Source organism: Argiope bruennichi, chromosome 1 (genome assembly GCF_947563725.1).
Source record: "Argiope bruennichi chromosome 1, qqArgBrue1.1, whole genome shotgun sequence".
NCBI classification, from domain to species: Eukaryota; Metazoa; Arthropoda; class Arachnida; order Araneae; family Araneidae; genus Argiope; species Argiope bruennichi.
In genome coordinates, this window is record NC_079151.1 from 133,838,144 (window position 1) to 133,850,468 (window position 12,325).

General features: G+C 38.8%; 37 non-coding genes across 37 annotated transcripts; all 37 read left to right on the top strand.

The window, feature by feature from the left end:
• Positions 1-357: 357 nt before the first annotated feature.
• Trnat-agu (transfer RNA threonine (anticodon AGU)) lies at positions 358-431 on the top strand. Its single transcript has one exon. It is a non-coding gene; the product is annotated as a tRNA-Thr (tRNA).
• A 304-nt stretch (positions 432-735) lies between these two features.
• On the top strand, positions 736-809 carry Trnat-agu (transfer RNA threonine (anticodon AGU)). The gene has a single exon. It is a non-coding gene; the product is annotated as a tRNA-Thr (tRNA).
• Positions 810-924: 115 nt separating this feature from the next.
• Trnat-agu (transfer RNA threonine (anticodon AGU)) lies at positions 925-998 on the top strand. Its single transcript has one exon. It is a non-coding gene; the product is annotated as a tRNA-Thr (tRNA).
• A 302-nt stretch (positions 999-1,300) lies between these two features.
• Trnan-auu (transfer RNA asparagine (anticodon AUU)) lies at positions 1,301-1,374 on the top strand. Its single transcript has one exon. It is a non-coding gene; the product is annotated as a tRNA-Asn (tRNA).
• A 489-nt stretch (positions 1,375-1,863) lies between these two features.
• Trnat-agu (transfer RNA threonine (anticodon AGU)) lies at positions 1,864-1,938 on the top strand. The gene has a single exon. It is a non-coding gene; the product is annotated as a tRNA-Thr (tRNA).
• Positions 1,939-2,805: 867 nt separating this feature from the next.
• On the top strand, positions 2,806-2,879 carry Trnat-agu (transfer RNA threonine (anticodon AGU)). The gene has a single exon. It is a non-coding gene; the product is annotated as a tRNA-Thr (tRNA).
• A 304-nt stretch (positions 2,880-3,183) lies between these two features.
• On the top strand, positions 3,184-3,257 carry Trnat-agu (transfer RNA threonine (anticodon AGU)). Its single transcript has one exon. It is a non-coding gene; the product is annotated as a tRNA-Thr (tRNA).
• A 115-nt stretch (positions 3,258-3,372) lies between these two features.
• Trnas-aga (transfer RNA serine (anticodon AGA)) lies at positions 3,373-3,446 on the top strand. Its single transcript has one exon. It is a non-coding gene; the product is annotated as a tRNA-Ser (tRNA).
• A 115-nt stretch (positions 3,447-3,561) lies between these two features.
• Positions 3,562-3,635, top strand: Trnat-agu (transfer RNA threonine (anticodon AGU)). The gene has a single exon. It is a non-coding gene; the product is annotated as a tRNA-Thr (tRNA).
• A 115-nt stretch (positions 3,636-3,750) lies between these two features.
• Trnat-agu (transfer RNA threonine (anticodon AGU)) lies at positions 3,751-3,824 on the top strand. Its single transcript has one exon. It is a non-coding gene; the product is annotated as a tRNA-Thr (tRNA).
• Positions 3,825-3,939: 115 nt separating this feature from the next.
• On the top strand, positions 3,940-4,013 carry Trnat-agu (transfer RNA threonine (anticodon AGU)). The gene has a single exon. It is a non-coding gene; the product is annotated as a tRNA-Thr (tRNA).
• A 115-nt stretch (positions 4,014-4,128) lies between these two features.
• On the top strand, positions 4,129-4,202 carry Trnaa-agc (transfer RNA alanine (anticodon AGC)). The gene has a single exon. It is a non-coding gene; the product is annotated as a tRNA-Ala (tRNA).
• A 115-nt stretch (positions 4,203-4,317) lies between these two features.
• Trnat-agu (transfer RNA threonine (anticodon AGU)) lies at positions 4,318-4,391 on the top strand. Its single transcript has one exon. It is a non-coding gene; the product is annotated as a tRNA-Thr (tRNA).
• Positions 4,392-4,506: 115 nt separating this feature from the next.
• On the top strand, positions 4,507-4,580 carry Trnat-agu (transfer RNA threonine (anticodon AGU)). Its single transcript has one exon. It is a non-coding gene; the product is annotated as a tRNA-Thr (tRNA).
• Positions 4,581-4,882: 302 nt separating this feature from the next.
• Positions 4,883-4,956, top strand: Trnat-agu (transfer RNA threonine (anticodon AGU)). The gene has a single exon. It is a non-coding gene; the product is annotated as a tRNA-Thr (tRNA).
• A 301-nt stretch (positions 4,957-5,257) lies between these two features.
• Trnat-agu (transfer RNA threonine (anticodon AGU)) lies at positions 5,258-5,331 on the top strand. The gene has a single exon. It is a non-coding gene; the product is annotated as a tRNA-Thr (tRNA).
• A 115-nt stretch (positions 5,332-5,446) lies between these two features.
• Trnat-agu (transfer RNA threonine (anticodon AGU)) lies at positions 5,447-5,520 on the top strand. Its single transcript has one exon. It is a non-coding gene; the product is annotated as a tRNA-Thr (tRNA).
• Positions 5,521-6,012: 492 nt separating this feature from the next.
• On the top strand, positions 6,013-6,086 carry Trnat-agu (transfer RNA threonine (anticodon AGU)). The gene has a single exon. It is a non-coding gene; the product is annotated as a tRNA-Thr (tRNA).
• A 115-nt stretch (positions 6,087-6,201) lies between these two features.
• Positions 6,202-6,275, top strand: Trnat-agu (transfer RNA threonine (anticodon AGU)). The gene has a single exon. It is a non-coding gene; the product is annotated as a tRNA-Thr (tRNA).
• Positions 6,276-6,578: 303 nt separating this feature from the next.
• Trnat-agu (transfer RNA threonine (anticodon AGU)) lies at positions 6,579-6,652 on the top strand. Its single transcript has one exon. It is a non-coding gene; the product is annotated as a tRNA-Thr (tRNA).
• Positions 6,653-6,765: 113 nt separating this feature from the next.
• On the top strand, positions 6,766-6,840 carry Trnat-agu (transfer RNA threonine (anticodon AGU)). Its single transcript has one exon. It is a non-coding gene; the product is annotated as a tRNA-Thr (tRNA).
• Positions 6,841-7,520: 680 nt separating this feature from the next.
• On the top strand, positions 7,521-7,594 carry Trnat-agu (transfer RNA threonine (anticodon AGU)). The gene has a single exon. It is a non-coding gene; the product is annotated as a tRNA-Thr (tRNA).
• A 303-nt stretch (positions 7,595-7,897) lies between these two features.
• On the top strand, positions 7,898-7,971 carry Trnat-agu (transfer RNA threonine (anticodon AGU)). Its single transcript has one exon. It is a non-coding gene; the product is annotated as a tRNA-Thr (tRNA).
• Positions 7,972-8,086: 115 nt separating this feature from the next.
• On the top strand, positions 8,087-8,160 carry Trnat-agu (transfer RNA threonine (anticodon AGU)). The gene has a single exon. It is a non-coding gene; the product is annotated as a tRNA-Thr (tRNA).
• Positions 8,161-8,463: 303 nt separating this feature from the next.
• Trnat-agu (transfer RNA threonine (anticodon AGU)) lies at positions 8,464-8,537 on the top strand. The gene has a single exon. It is a non-coding gene; the product is annotated as a tRNA-Thr (tRNA).
• A 302-nt stretch (positions 8,538-8,839) lies between these two features.
• Positions 8,840-8,913, top strand: Trnat-agu (transfer RNA threonine (anticodon AGU)). Its single transcript has one exon. It is a non-coding gene; the product is annotated as a tRNA-Thr (tRNA).
• Positions 8,914-9,028: 115 nt separating this feature from the next.
• Trnat-agu (transfer RNA threonine (anticodon AGU)) lies at positions 9,029-9,101 on the top strand. Its single transcript has one exon. It is a non-coding gene; the product is annotated as a tRNA-Thr (tRNA).
• Positions 9,102-9,593: 492 nt separating this feature from the next.
• Trnat-agu (transfer RNA threonine (anticodon AGU)) lies at positions 9,594-9,667 on the top strand. Its single transcript has one exon. It is a non-coding gene; the product is annotated as a tRNA-Thr (tRNA).
• A 115-nt stretch (positions 9,668-9,782) lies between these two features.
• Positions 9,783-9,856, top strand: Trnat-agu (transfer RNA threonine (anticodon AGU)). The gene has a single exon. It is a non-coding gene; the product is annotated as a tRNA-Thr (tRNA).
• A 303-nt stretch (positions 9,857-10,159) lies between these two features.
• Trnat-agu (transfer RNA threonine (anticodon AGU)) lies at positions 10,160-10,233 on the top strand. Its single transcript has one exon. It is a non-coding gene; the product is annotated as a tRNA-Thr (tRNA).
• A 113-nt stretch (positions 10,234-10,346) lies between these two features.
• Positions 10,347-10,421, top strand: Trnat-agu (transfer RNA threonine (anticodon AGU)). Its single transcript has one exon. It is a non-coding gene; the product is annotated as a tRNA-Thr (tRNA).
• Positions 10,422-10,724: 303 nt separating this feature from the next.
• Positions 10,725-10,798, top strand: Trnat-agu (transfer RNA threonine (anticodon AGU)). Its single transcript has one exon. It is a non-coding gene; the product is annotated as a tRNA-Thr (tRNA).
• A 304-nt stretch (positions 10,799-11,102) lies between these two features.
• Trnat-agu (transfer RNA threonine (anticodon AGU)) lies at positions 11,103-11,176 on the top strand. Its single transcript has one exon. It is a non-coding gene; the product is annotated as a tRNA-Thr (tRNA).
• A 115-nt stretch (positions 11,177-11,291) lies between these two features.
• On the top strand, positions 11,292-11,365 carry Trnat-agu (transfer RNA threonine (anticodon AGU)). The gene has a single exon. It is a non-coding gene; the product is annotated as a tRNA-Thr (tRNA).
• A 114-nt stretch (positions 11,366-11,479) lies between these two features.
• Trnat-agu (transfer RNA threonine (anticodon AGU)) lies at positions 11,480-11,553 on the top strand. Its single transcript has one exon. It is a non-coding gene; the product is annotated as a tRNA-Thr (tRNA).
• Positions 11,554-11,856: 303 nt separating this feature from the next.
• Trnat-agu (transfer RNA threonine (anticodon AGU)) lies at positions 11,857-11,930 on the top strand. Its single transcript has one exon. It is a non-coding gene; the product is annotated as a tRNA-Thr (tRNA).
• Positions 11,931-12,234: 304 nt separating this feature from the next.
• On the top strand, positions 12,235-12,308 carry Trnat-agu (transfer RNA threonine (anticodon AGU)). Its single transcript has one exon. It is a non-coding gene; the product is annotated as a tRNA-Thr (tRNA).
• Positions 12,309-12,325: the final 17 nt, after the last annotated feature.

Below are 12,325 nucleotides of genomic sequence, written 5' to 3' on the forward strand. Positions count from 1 at the left end.
AAAGCGCCTGTCTAGTAAACAGGAAATTATGAGTTCGATTCTCGTCGGTTCCTCTCATGTAGAAGTGTGGTCAAATTTTTTATGAAAACAGACATGAATTAAAAGATCTCTTTTAGTAAAATTTAAAGCATGACAATTGGAATCGTAATTCGAACCCTATGGCATCGAGGCGCCGTGGCTAATTTGGTTATAGCGCCTGTCTAGTGACCAGGAGGTAATGATTTAGAATCTCGTCGGTGCCTTTCTTATAGAAAATATGGTCACTTTTTTAAGAAAATTAACATCAATTAAAAGAGCTATTTTAGTAAAATTTAAAGATTTTCATTTGGAATCGTAATTCGAATCGATTGGAATCGAGGCGCCGTGGCTTAGTTGGTTAAAGCGCCTGTCTAGTAAACAGGAGATCACGAGTTCGAATCTCGTCGGTGCCTCTTATGTAGAAGTGTGGTCAGATTTTTTATGAAAACATACATGAATTAAAAGAGCTCATTATTAAAATTTAAAGCATGACATTTGGAATCGTAATTCGAACCCTATGGCATCGAGGCGCCGTGGCTAAGTTGGTTATAGCGCCTGTCTAGTGACCAGGAGGTAATGATTTAGAATCTCGTCGGTGCCTTTCTTATAGAAGTATGGTCACTTTTTTAAGAAAATTAACATCAATTAAAAGAGCTATTTTTAAAAAAAATTTAAAGATTTTCATTTGGAATCGTAATTCGAATCGAATGAAATCGAGGCGCCGTGGCTTAGTTGGTTAAAGCGCCTGTCTAGTAAACAGGAGATCACGAGTTCGAATCTCGTCGATGCCTCTCATGTAAGAGTGTGGTCACACTTTTTATGAAAACAAACATCAATTAAGAGAGCTCTTTTAGTAAAAGTTAGAGCTTTTCATTTGGGATAGAAATTCGAACCCATTTGAATCGAGGCGCCGTGGCTTAGTTGTTTAAAGCGCCTGTCTAGTAAACAGGAGATCACGAGTTTGAGTCTCGTCGGTGCCTCTTATGTAGAAGTGTGGTCACATTTTTTATGAAAACATACATGAATTAAAAGAGCTCATTAGTAAAATTTAAAGCATGACATTTGGAATCGTAATTCAAACCCTATGGCATCGAGGCGCCGTGGCTAAGTTGGTTATAGCGCCTGTCTAGTAACCAGGAGGTAATGATTTAGAATCTCGTCGGTGGATTTCTTATAGAAGTATGGTCACTTTTTTAAGAAAATTAACATCAATTAAAAGAGCTATTTTAGTAAAATTTAAAGATTTTCATTTGGAATCGTAATTCGAATCGTTTGGAATCGAGGCGCCGTGGCTTAGTTGGTTAAAGCGCCTGTCTATTAAACAGGAGATCACGAGTTCGAATCTCGTCGGTGCCTCTTATGTAGAAGTGTGGTCAGATTTTTTATGAAAACATACATGAATTAAAAGAGCTCATTAGTAAAATTTAACGCATGACATTTGGAATCGTAATTCGAACCCTATGGCATCGAGGCGCCGTGGCTAACTTGGTTATAGCGCCTGTCTAGTGACCAGGAGGTAATGATTTAGAATCTCGTCGGTGCCTTTCTTATAGAAGTTTGGTCACTTTTTTAAGAAAATTAACATCAATTAAAAGAGCTATTTTAGTAAAATTTAAAGATTTTCATTTGTAATCGTAATTCGAATCGAATGGAATCGAGGCGCCGTGGCTTAGTTGGTTAAAGCGCCTTTCTAGTAAACTGGAGACAACGAGTTCGAATCTCGTCGGTGCCCTCATGCCGAAGTGCAGTCACATTTTTTATGAAAACAGACATCAATTAAAAGAGCTCTTTTAGTAAAATGTATAGCATTTCATTTGGGACGTAAATTCGAAAACAGTGGAATCGGGACGCCTTGGCTTAGTTGGTTAAAGCGCCTGTCTAGTAAACAGGAGATCACGAGTTCGAATCTCGTCGGTGCCTCTCATGTAGAAGTGTGGTCACACTTTTTATGAAAACAAACATCAATTAAAAGAGCTCTTTTAGTAAAAGTTAGAGCTTTTCATTTGGGATAGAAATTCGAACCCACTTGAATCGAGGCGCCGTGGCTAAGTTGGTTATAGCGCCTGTCTAGTGACCAGGAGGTAATGATTTAGAATCTCGTCGGTGCTTTTCTTATAGAAGTATGGTCACTTTTGAAAGAAAATTAACATCAATTAAAAGAGCTATTTAACTACAATTTAAAGATTTTCATTTGGAATCGTAATTCGAATCGAATGGAATCGAGGCGCCGTGGCTTAGTTGGTTAAAGCGCCTGTCCAGTACACAGGAGATTATAAGTTCGATTCTCGTCGGTGCCTCTCATGTATAAGTGTGTTCAAATTTTTTATGAAAACAGACATCAATTAAAAGAGGTCTTTTAGTAAAAGTTAGAGCTTTTCATTTGGGATAGAAATTCGAACCCATTGGAATCGAGGCGCTTTGCTTAGTTGGTTAAAGCGCCTGTCTAGTAAACAGGAGATCACGAGTTCGAATCTTGTCGGTGCCTCTTATGTAGAAGTGTGGTCAGAGTTTTTATGAAAACATACATGAATTAAAAGAGCTCATTAGTAAAATTTAAAGCATGACATTTGGAATCGTAATTCGAACCCTATGGCATCGAGGCGCCGTGGCTAAGTTGGTTATAGCGCCTGTCTATTGACCAGGAGGTAATGATTTAGAATCTCGTCGGTGGATTTCTTATAGAAGTATGGTCACTTTTTAAAGAAAATTAACATCAATTAAAAGAGCTATTTTAGTAAAATTTAAAGATATTCATTTGGAATCGTAATTCGAAACGAATGGAATCGAGGCGCCGTGGCTTAGTTGGTTAAAGCGCCTGTCTAGTAAACAGGAGATCACGAATTCGAATATCGTCGGTGCCTCTCATTTAGAAAAGTGGTCACATTTTTTATGAAAACAGACATGAATTAAAAGAGCTCTTTTAGTAAAATTTATAGCTCTTCATTCTGGACGGAAATTTGAACGCAGTGATATCGAGGCGCCCTGGCTTAGTTGGTTAAAGCGCCTGTCTAGTAAACAGAAGATCACGAGTTCGAATCTCGTCGGTGATTCTCATGTAGAAGTGTGGTCAAACTTTTTATGAAAACAGACATGAATTAAAATAGCTCTTTTAGTAAAATTTATAGCTCTTCATTTAGGACGGAAATTTGAACCCATTGGAATCGAGGCGCCGTGGCTTAGTTGGTTCAAGCGCCTGTCTAGTAAACAGGAGATCACGAGTTCGAATCTCGTCGGTGCCTCTCATGTAGAAGTGTGGGCACACTTTTTATGAAAACAAACATCAATTAAAAGACCTCTTTTAGTAAAAGTTAGAGCTTTTCATTTGAGATAGAAATTCGAACCCACTTGAATCGAGGCGCCGTGGCTTAGTTGGTTAAAGCGCCTGTCTAGAAAACAGGAGATCACGAGTTCGAATCTCGTCGGTGCCTCTCATGTAGAAGTGTGGTCACACTTTTTATGAAAACAAACATCAATTTAAAGAGCTCTTTTAGTAAAAGTTAGAGCTTTTCATTTGGGATAGAAATTCGAACCCATTTGAATCGAGGCGCCGTGGCTTAGGTGGTTAAAGCGCCTGTTTAGTAAACAGGAGATCACGAGTTCGAGTCTCGTCGGTGCCTCTCATGTAGAAGTGTGGGCACACTTTTTATGAAAACAAACATCAATTAAAAGAGCTCTTTTAGTAAAAGTTAGAGCTTTTCATTTGGGATAGAAATTCGAACCCATTTGAATCGAGGCGCCGTGGCTTAGGTGGTTAAAGCGCCTGTTTAGTAAACAGGAGATCACGAGTTCGAGTCTCGTCGGTGCCTCTCATGTAGAAGTGTGGGCACACTTTTTATGAAAACAAACATCAATTAAAAGAGCTCTTTTAGTAAAAGTTAGAGCTTTTCATTTGGGATAGAAATTCGAACCCACTTGAATCGAGGCGCCGTGGCTTAGTTGGTTAAAGCTCCTGTCTAGTAAACAGGAGATCACGAGTTCGAATCTCGTCGGTGCCTCTCATGTAGAAGTGTGGTCACACTTTTTATGAAAACAAACATCAATTAAAAGAGCTCTTTTAGTAAAAGTTAGAGCTTTTCATTTGGGATAGAAATTCGAACCCATTTGAATCGAGGCGCCGTGGCTTAGGTGGTTAAAGCGCCTGTCTAGCAAACAGGAGATCACGAGTTCGAATCTCGTCGGTTCCTCTCATGTAGAAGTGTGGTCACACTTTTTATGAAAACAAACATCAATTAAAAGAGCTCTTTTAGTAAAAGTTAGAGCTTTTCATTTGGGATAGATATTCGAACCCATTGGAATCGAGGCGCCGTGGCTTAGTTGGTTAAAGCGCCTGTCTAGTAAACAGGAGATCACGAGTTCGAATCTCGTCTTTGCCTCTCATGTAGAAGTGTGCTCAAATTTGTTATGAAAACAGACATCAATTAAAAAAGCTCTTTTAGTAAAAGTTAAAACTTTTCATTTGGGATAGAAATTCGAACCCATTGGAATCGAGGCGCCGTGGCTTAGTTGGTTCAAGCGCCTGTCTAGTAAACAGGAGATCACGAGTTCGTGTCTCGTCGGTGCCTCTTATGTAGAAGTGTGGTGAGATTTTTTATGAAAACATACATGAATTAAAAGAGCTCATTAGTAAAATTTAAAGCATGTCATTTGGAATCGTAATTCGAACCCTATGTCATCGAGGCGCCGTGGCTAAGTTGGTTATAGCGCATGTCTAGTGACCAGGAGGAAATTATATAGAATCTCGTCGGTGCCTTTCTTATAGAAGTATGGTCACTTTTTTAAGAAAATTAACATCAATTAAAAGAGCCATTTTAGTAAAATTTAAAGATTTTCATTTGGAATCGTAATTCGAATCCATTGGAATCGAGGCGCCGTGGCTTAGTTGGTTAAAGCGCCTGTCTAGTAAACAGGAGATCACGAGTTCGAATCTCGTCGGTGCCTCTTATGTAGAAATGTGGTCAGATTTTTTATGAAAACATACATGAATTAAAAGAGCTCATTAGTAAAATTTAAAGCATGACATTTGGAATCGTAATTCGAACCCTATGGCATCGAGGCGCCGAGGCTAAGTTGTTTATAGAGCCTGTCTAGTGACCAGGAGGAAATTATATAGAATCTCGTCGGTGCCTTTCTTATAGAAGTATGGTCACTTTTTTAAGAAAATTAACATCAATTAAAAGAGCTATTAAAAAAAATTTAAAGATTTTCATTTGGAATCGCAATTCGAATCGAATGGAATCGAGGCGCCGTGGCTTAGTTGGTTAAAGCGCCTGTCTAGTACACAGGAGATCACGGGTTCGAATCTCGTCGGTGCCTCTCATGTAGAAGTGTGGTCACACTTTTTATGAAAACAAACATCAATTAAAAGAGCTCTTTTAGTAAAGGTTAGAGCTTTTCATTTGGGATAGAAATTCGAACGCACTTGAATCGAGGCGCCGTGGCTTAGTTGGTTAAAGCGCCTGTCTAGTAAACAGGAGATCACGAGTTCGAATCTCGTCAGTGCCTCTTATGTTGAAGTGTGGTCAGATTTTTTATGAAAACATACATGAATTAAAAGAGCTCATTAGTAAAATTAAAAGCATGACATTTGGAATCGTAATTCGAACCCTATGGCATCGAGGCGCCGTGGCTAAGTTGGTTATAGCTCCTGTCTAGTGACCAGGAGGTAATGATTTAGAATCTCGTCGGTGCCTTTCTTATAGAAGTATGGTCACTTTTTTAAGAAAATTAACATCAATTAAAAGAGCTATTTAAAAAAAAAATTAAAGATTTTCATTTGGAATCGTAATTCGAATCGTATGGAATCGAGGCGCCGTGGCTTAGTTGGTTAAAGCGCCTGTATAGTAAACAGGAGATCACCAGTTCGAATCTCGTCGGTGCCTCTCATTTAGAAGTGTGGTCACATTTTTTATGAAAACAGACATCAATTAAAAGAGCTTTTTTAGTAAAATTTATAGCTCTTCATTTGGGACGGAAATTCGAACGCAGTGATATCGAGGCGCCGTGGCTTAGTTGGTTAAAGCACCTGTCTAGTAAACAGGAGATCACGAGTTCGAATCTCGTCGGTGCCTCTCATGTAGAAGTGTGGTCACACTTTTTATGAAAACAAACATCAATCAAAAGAGCTATTTTAGTAAAAGTTAGAGCTTTTCATTTGGGATAGAAATTCGAACCCACTTGAATCGAGGCGCCTTGGCTTAGTTGGTTAAAGCGCCTGTCTAGTAAACAGGAGATCACGAGTTCGAGTCTCGTCGGTGCCTCTTATGTAAATGTGTGGTGAGATTTTTTATGAAAACATACATGAATTAAAAGAGCTCATTAGTAAAATTTAAAGCATGACATTTGGAATCGTAATTCGAACCCTATGGCATCGAGGCGCCGTGGCTAAGTTGGTTATAGCGCCTGTCTAGTGACCAGGAGGTAATGATTTAGAATCTCGTCGGTGCCTTTCTTATAGAAGTATGGTCACTTTTTTAAGAAAATTAACATCAATTAAAAGAGCTATTTAAAAAAAAAATTAAAGATTTTCATTTGGAATCGTAATTCGAATCGTATGGAATCGAGGCGCCGTGGCTTAGTTGGTTAAAGCACCTGTCTAGTAAACAGGAGACCACGAGTTCGAATCTCGTCGGTGCCCTCATGCAGAAGTGTAGTCACATTTTTTATGAAAACAGACATCAATTAAAAGAGCTCTTTTAGTAAAATGTATAGCTTTTCATTTGGGACGTAAATTCGAAAACAGTGGAATCGGGACGCCTTGGCTTAGTTGGTTAAAGCGCCTGTCTAGTAAACAGGAGATCACGAGTTCGAATCTCGTCGGTGCCTCACATGTAGAAGTGTGGTCACACTTTTTATGAAAACAAACATCAAGTAAAAGAGCTCTTTTAGAAAAAGTTAGAGCTTTTCATTTGGGATAGAAATTCGAACCCACTTGAATCGAGACACCGTGGCTAAGTTGGTTATAGCGCCTGTCTAGTGACCAGGAGGTAATGATTTAGAATCTCGTCGGTGCCTTTCTTATAGAAGTATGGTCACTTTTGAAAGAAAATTAACATCAATTAAAAGAGCTATTTTAGTACAATTTAAAGATTTTCATTTGGAATCGTAATTCGAATCGAATGGAATCGAGGCGCCGTGGCTTAGTTGGTTAAAGCGCCTGTCCAGTACACAGGAGATTATAAGTTCGATTCTCGTCGGTGCCTCTCATGTATAAGTGTGTTCAAATTTTTTATGAAAACAGACATCAATTAAAAGAGCTCTTTTAGTAAAAGTTAGAGCTTTTCATTTGGGATAAAAATTCGAACCCATTGGAATCGAGGCGCTTTGCTTAGTTGGTTAAAGCGCCTGTCTAGTAAACAGGAGATCACGAGTTCGAATCTTGTCGGTGCCTCTTATGTAGAAGTGTGGTCAGAGTGTTTATGAAAACAGACATCAATTAAAAAAGCTCTTTTAGTAAAAGTTAAAACTTTTCATTTGGGATAGAAATTCGAACCCATTGGAATCGAGGCGCCGTGGCTTAGTTGGTTCAAGCGCCTGTCTAGTAAACAGGAGATCACGAGTTCGTGTCTCGTCGGTGCCTCTTATGTAGAAGTGTGGTGAGATTTTTTATGAAAACATACATGAATTAAAAGAGCTCATTAGTAAAATTTAAAGCATGTCATTTGGAATCGTAATTCGAACCCTATGTCATCGAGGCGCCGTGGCTAAGTTGGTTATAGCGCATGTCTAGTGACCAGGAGTTAATGATTTAGAATCTCGTTGGTGTCTTTCTTATAAAAGTATGGTCACTTTTTTAAGAAACTTAACATCAATTAAAAGAGCTATTTTAAAAAAAATTTAAAGATTTTCATTTGGAATCGTAATTCGAATCGAATGGAATCGAGGCGCCGTGGCTTAGTTGGTTAAAGCGCCTGTCTAGTAAACAGGAGATCACGAGTTCGAATCTCGTCGGAGCCTCTCATGTAGAAGTGTGGTCACACTTTTTATGAAAACAAACATCAATTAAAAGAGCTCTTTTAGTAAAAGTTAGAGCTTTTCATTTGGGATAGAAATTCGAACCCATTTCAATCGAGGCGCCGTGGCTTAGGTGGTTAAAGCGCCTGTCTAGTAAACAGGAAATTATGAGTTCGATTCTCGTCGGTGCCTCTCATGTAGAAGTGTGCTCAAATTTGTTATGAAAACCGACATCAATTAAAAAAGCTCTTTTAGTAAAAGTTAAAACTTTTCATTTGGGATAGAAATTCGAACCCATTGGAATCGAGGCGCCGTGGCTTAGTTGGTTCAAGCGCCTGTCTAGTGACCAGGAGGTAATGATTTAGAATCTCGTCGGTGCCTTTCTTATAGAAGTATGGTCACTTTTTTAAGAAAATTAACATCAATTAAAAGAGCCATTTTAGTAAAATTTAAAGATTTTCATTTGGAATCGTAATTCGAATCCATTGGAATCGAGGCGCCGTGGCTTAGTTGGTTAAAGCGCCTGTCTAGTAAACAGGAGATCACGAGTTCGAATCTCGTCGGTGCCTCTTATGTAGAAATGTGGTCAGATTTTTTATGAAAACATACATGAATTAAAAGAGCTCATTAGTAAAATTTAAAGCATGACATTTGGAATCGTAATTCGAACCCTATGGCATCGAGGCGCCGTGGCTAAGTTGTTTATAGAGCCTGTCTAGTGACCAGGAGGAAATTATATAGAATCTCGTCGGTGCCTTTCTTATAGAAGTATGGTCACTTTTTTAAGAAAATTAACATCAATTAAAAGAGCTATTAAAAAAAAATTTAAAGATTTTCATTTGGAATCGCAATTCGAATCGAATGGAATCGAGGCGCCGTGGCTTAGTTGGTTAAAGCGCCTGTCTAGTACACAGGAGATCACGGGTTCGAATCTCGTCGGTGCCTCTCATGTAGAAGTGTGGTCACACTTTTTATGAAAACAAACATCAATTAAAAGAGCTCTTTTAGTAAAGGTTAGAGCTTTTCATTTGGGATAGAAATTCGAACGCACTTGAATCGAGGCGCGTGGCTTAGTTGGTTAAAGCGCCTGTCTAGTAAACAGGAGATCACGAGTTCGAATCTCGTCAGTGCCTCTTATGTTGAAGTGTGGTCAGATTTTTTATGAAAACATACATGAATTAAAAGAGCTCATTAGTAAAATTAAAAGCATGACATTTGGAATCGTAATTCGAACCCTATGGCATCGAGGCGCCGTGGCTAAGTTGGTTATAGCTCCTGTCTAGTGACCAGGAGGTAATGATTTAGAATCTCGTCGGTGCCTTTCTTATAGAAGTATGGTCACTTTTTTAAGAAAATTAACATCAATTAAAAGAGCTATTTAAAAAAAAAATTAAAGATTTTCATTTGGAATCGTAATTCGAATCGTATGGAATCGAGGCGCCGTGGCTTAGTTGGTTAAAGCGCCTGTATAGTAAACAGGAGATCACCAGTTCGAATCTCGTCGGTGCCTCTCATTTAGAAGTGTGGTCACATTTTTTATGAAAACAGACATCAATTAAAAGAGCTTTTTTAGTAAAATTTATAGCTCTTCATTTGGGACGGAAATTCGAACGCAGTGATATCGAGGCGCCGTGGCTTAGTTGGTTAAAGCACCTGTCTAGTAAACAGGAGATCACGAGTTCGAATCTCGTCGGTGCCTCTCATGTAGAAGTGTGGTCACACTTTTTATGAAAACAAACATCAATCAAAAGAGCTATTTTAGTAAAAGTTAGAGCTTTTCATTAGGGATAGAAATTCGAACCGACTTGAATCGAGGCGCCTTGGCTTAGTTGGTTAAAGCGCCTGTCTAGTAAACAGGAGATCACGAGTTCGAGTCTCGTCGGTGCCTCTTATGTAAATGTGTGGTGAGATTTTTTATGAAAACATACATGAATTAAAAGAGCTCATTAGTAAAATTTAAAGCATGACATTTGGAATCGTAATTCGAACCCTATGGCATCGAGGCGCCGTGGCTAAGTTGGTTATAGCGCCTGTCTAGTGACCAGGAGGTAATGATTTAGAATCTCGTCGGTGCCTTTCTTATAGAAGTATGGTCACTTTTTTAAGAAAATTAACATCAATTAAAAGAGCTATTTAAAAAAAAAATTAAAGATTTTCATTTGGAATCGTAATTCGAATCGTATGGAATCGAGGCGCCGTGGCTTAGTTGGTTAAAGCACCTGTCTAGTAAACAGGAGACCACGAGTTCGAATCTCGTCGGTGCCCTCATGCAGAAGTGTAGTCACATTTTTTATGAAAACAGACATCAATTAAAAGAGCTCTTTTAGTAAAATGTATAGCTTTTCATTTGGGACGTAAATTCGAAAACAGTGGAATCGGGACGCCTTGGCTTAGTTGGTTAAAGCGCCTGTCTAGTAAACAGGAGATCACGAGTTCGAATCTCGTCGGTGCCTCACATGTAGAAGTGTGGTCACACTTTTTATGAAAACAAACATCAAGTAAAAGAGCTCTTTTAGAAAAAGTTAGAGCTTTTCATTTGGGATAGAAATTCGAACCCACTTGAATCGAGACACCGTGGCTAAGTTGGTTATAGCGCCTGTCTAGTGACCAGGAGGTAATGATTTAGAATCTCGTCGGTGGATTTCTTATAGAAGTATGGTCACTTTTTAAAGAAAATTAACATCAATTAAAAGAGCTATTTTAGTAAAATTTAAAGATATTCATTTGGAATCGTAATTCGAAACGAATGGAATCGAGGCGCCGTGGCTTAGTTGGTTAAAGCGCCTGTCTAGTAAACAGGAGATCACGAATTCGAATTTCGTCGGTGCCTCTCATTTAGAAAAGTGGTCATATTTTTTATGAAAACAGACATGAATTAAAAGAGCTCTTTTAGTAAAATGTATAGCTCTTCATTCTGGACGGAAATTTGAACGCAGTGATATCGAGGCGCCCTGGCTTAGTTGGTTAAAGCGCCTGTATAGTAAACAGAAGATCACGAGTTCCAATCTCGTCGGTGCCTCTCATGTAGAAGGGTGGTCAAACTTTTTATGAAAACAAACATCAATTAAAATAGCTCTTTTAGTAAAAGTTAGAGCTTTTCATTTGGGATAGAAATTCGAACCCATTTGAATCGAGGCGCCGTGGCTTAGGTGGTTAAAGCGCCTGTCTAGTAAACAGGAAATTATGAGTTCGATTCTCGTCGGTGCCTCTCATGTAGAAGTGTGGTCAAATTTTTTATGAAAACAGACATGAATTAAAAGATCTCTTTTAGTAAAAGTTAGAGCTTTTCATTTGGGATAGATATTCGAACCCATCGGAATCGAAGCGCCGTGGCTTAGTTGGTTAAAGCGCCTGTCTAGTAAACAGGAGATCACGAGTTCGAATCTCGTCGGTGCCTTTCTTATGGAAGTATGGTCACTTTTTTAAGAAAATTAACATCAATTAAAAGAGCTATTTTAGTAAAATTTAAAGCTTTTCAATTGGAATCGTAATTCGAATCGATTGGAATCGAGGCGCCGTGGCTTAGTTGGTTAAAGCGCCTGTCTAGTAAACAGGAGATCACGAGTTCGAATCTCGTCGGTGCCTCTTATGTAGAAGTGTGGTCAGATTTTTTATGAAAACATACATGTATTAAAAGAGCTCATTAGTAAAATTTAAAGCATGACATTTGGAATCGTAATTCGAACCCTATGGCATCGAGGCGCCATGGCTAAGTTGGTTATAGCGCCTGTCTAGTGACCAGTAGGTAATGATTTAGAATCTCGTCGGTGCCTTTCTTATAGAAGTATGGTCACTTTTTTAAGAAAATTAACATCAATTAAAAGAGCTATTTTAAAAAACATTTACAGATTTTCATTTGGAATCGTAATTCGAATCGAATGGAATGGCGGCGCAATGGCTTAGTTGGTTAAAGCGCCTGTCTAGTAAACAGGAGATCACGAGTTCGAATCTCGTCGGTGCCTCTCATGTAGAAGGGTGGTCACACTTTTTATGAAAACAGACATGAATTAAACGATCTCTTTTAGTAAAAGTTAGAGCTTTTCATTTGGGATAGATATTCGAACCCATTGGAATCGAGGCGCCGTGGCTTAGTTGGGTTAAGAACCTGTCTAGTGAACAGGAGATCACGAGTTCGAATCTCGCCGGTGCCTCTCATGTAGAAGTGTGGTCACACTTTTTATGAAAACAAACATCAATTAAAAGAGCTCTTTTAGTAAAAGTTAGAGCTTTTCATTTGGGATAGAAATTCGAACCTACTTGAATCGAGGCGCCGTGGCTTAGTTGGTTAAAGCGCCTGTCTAGTAAACAGGAGATCACGAGTTCGAGTCTCGTCGGTGCCTCTTATGTAGAAGTGTGG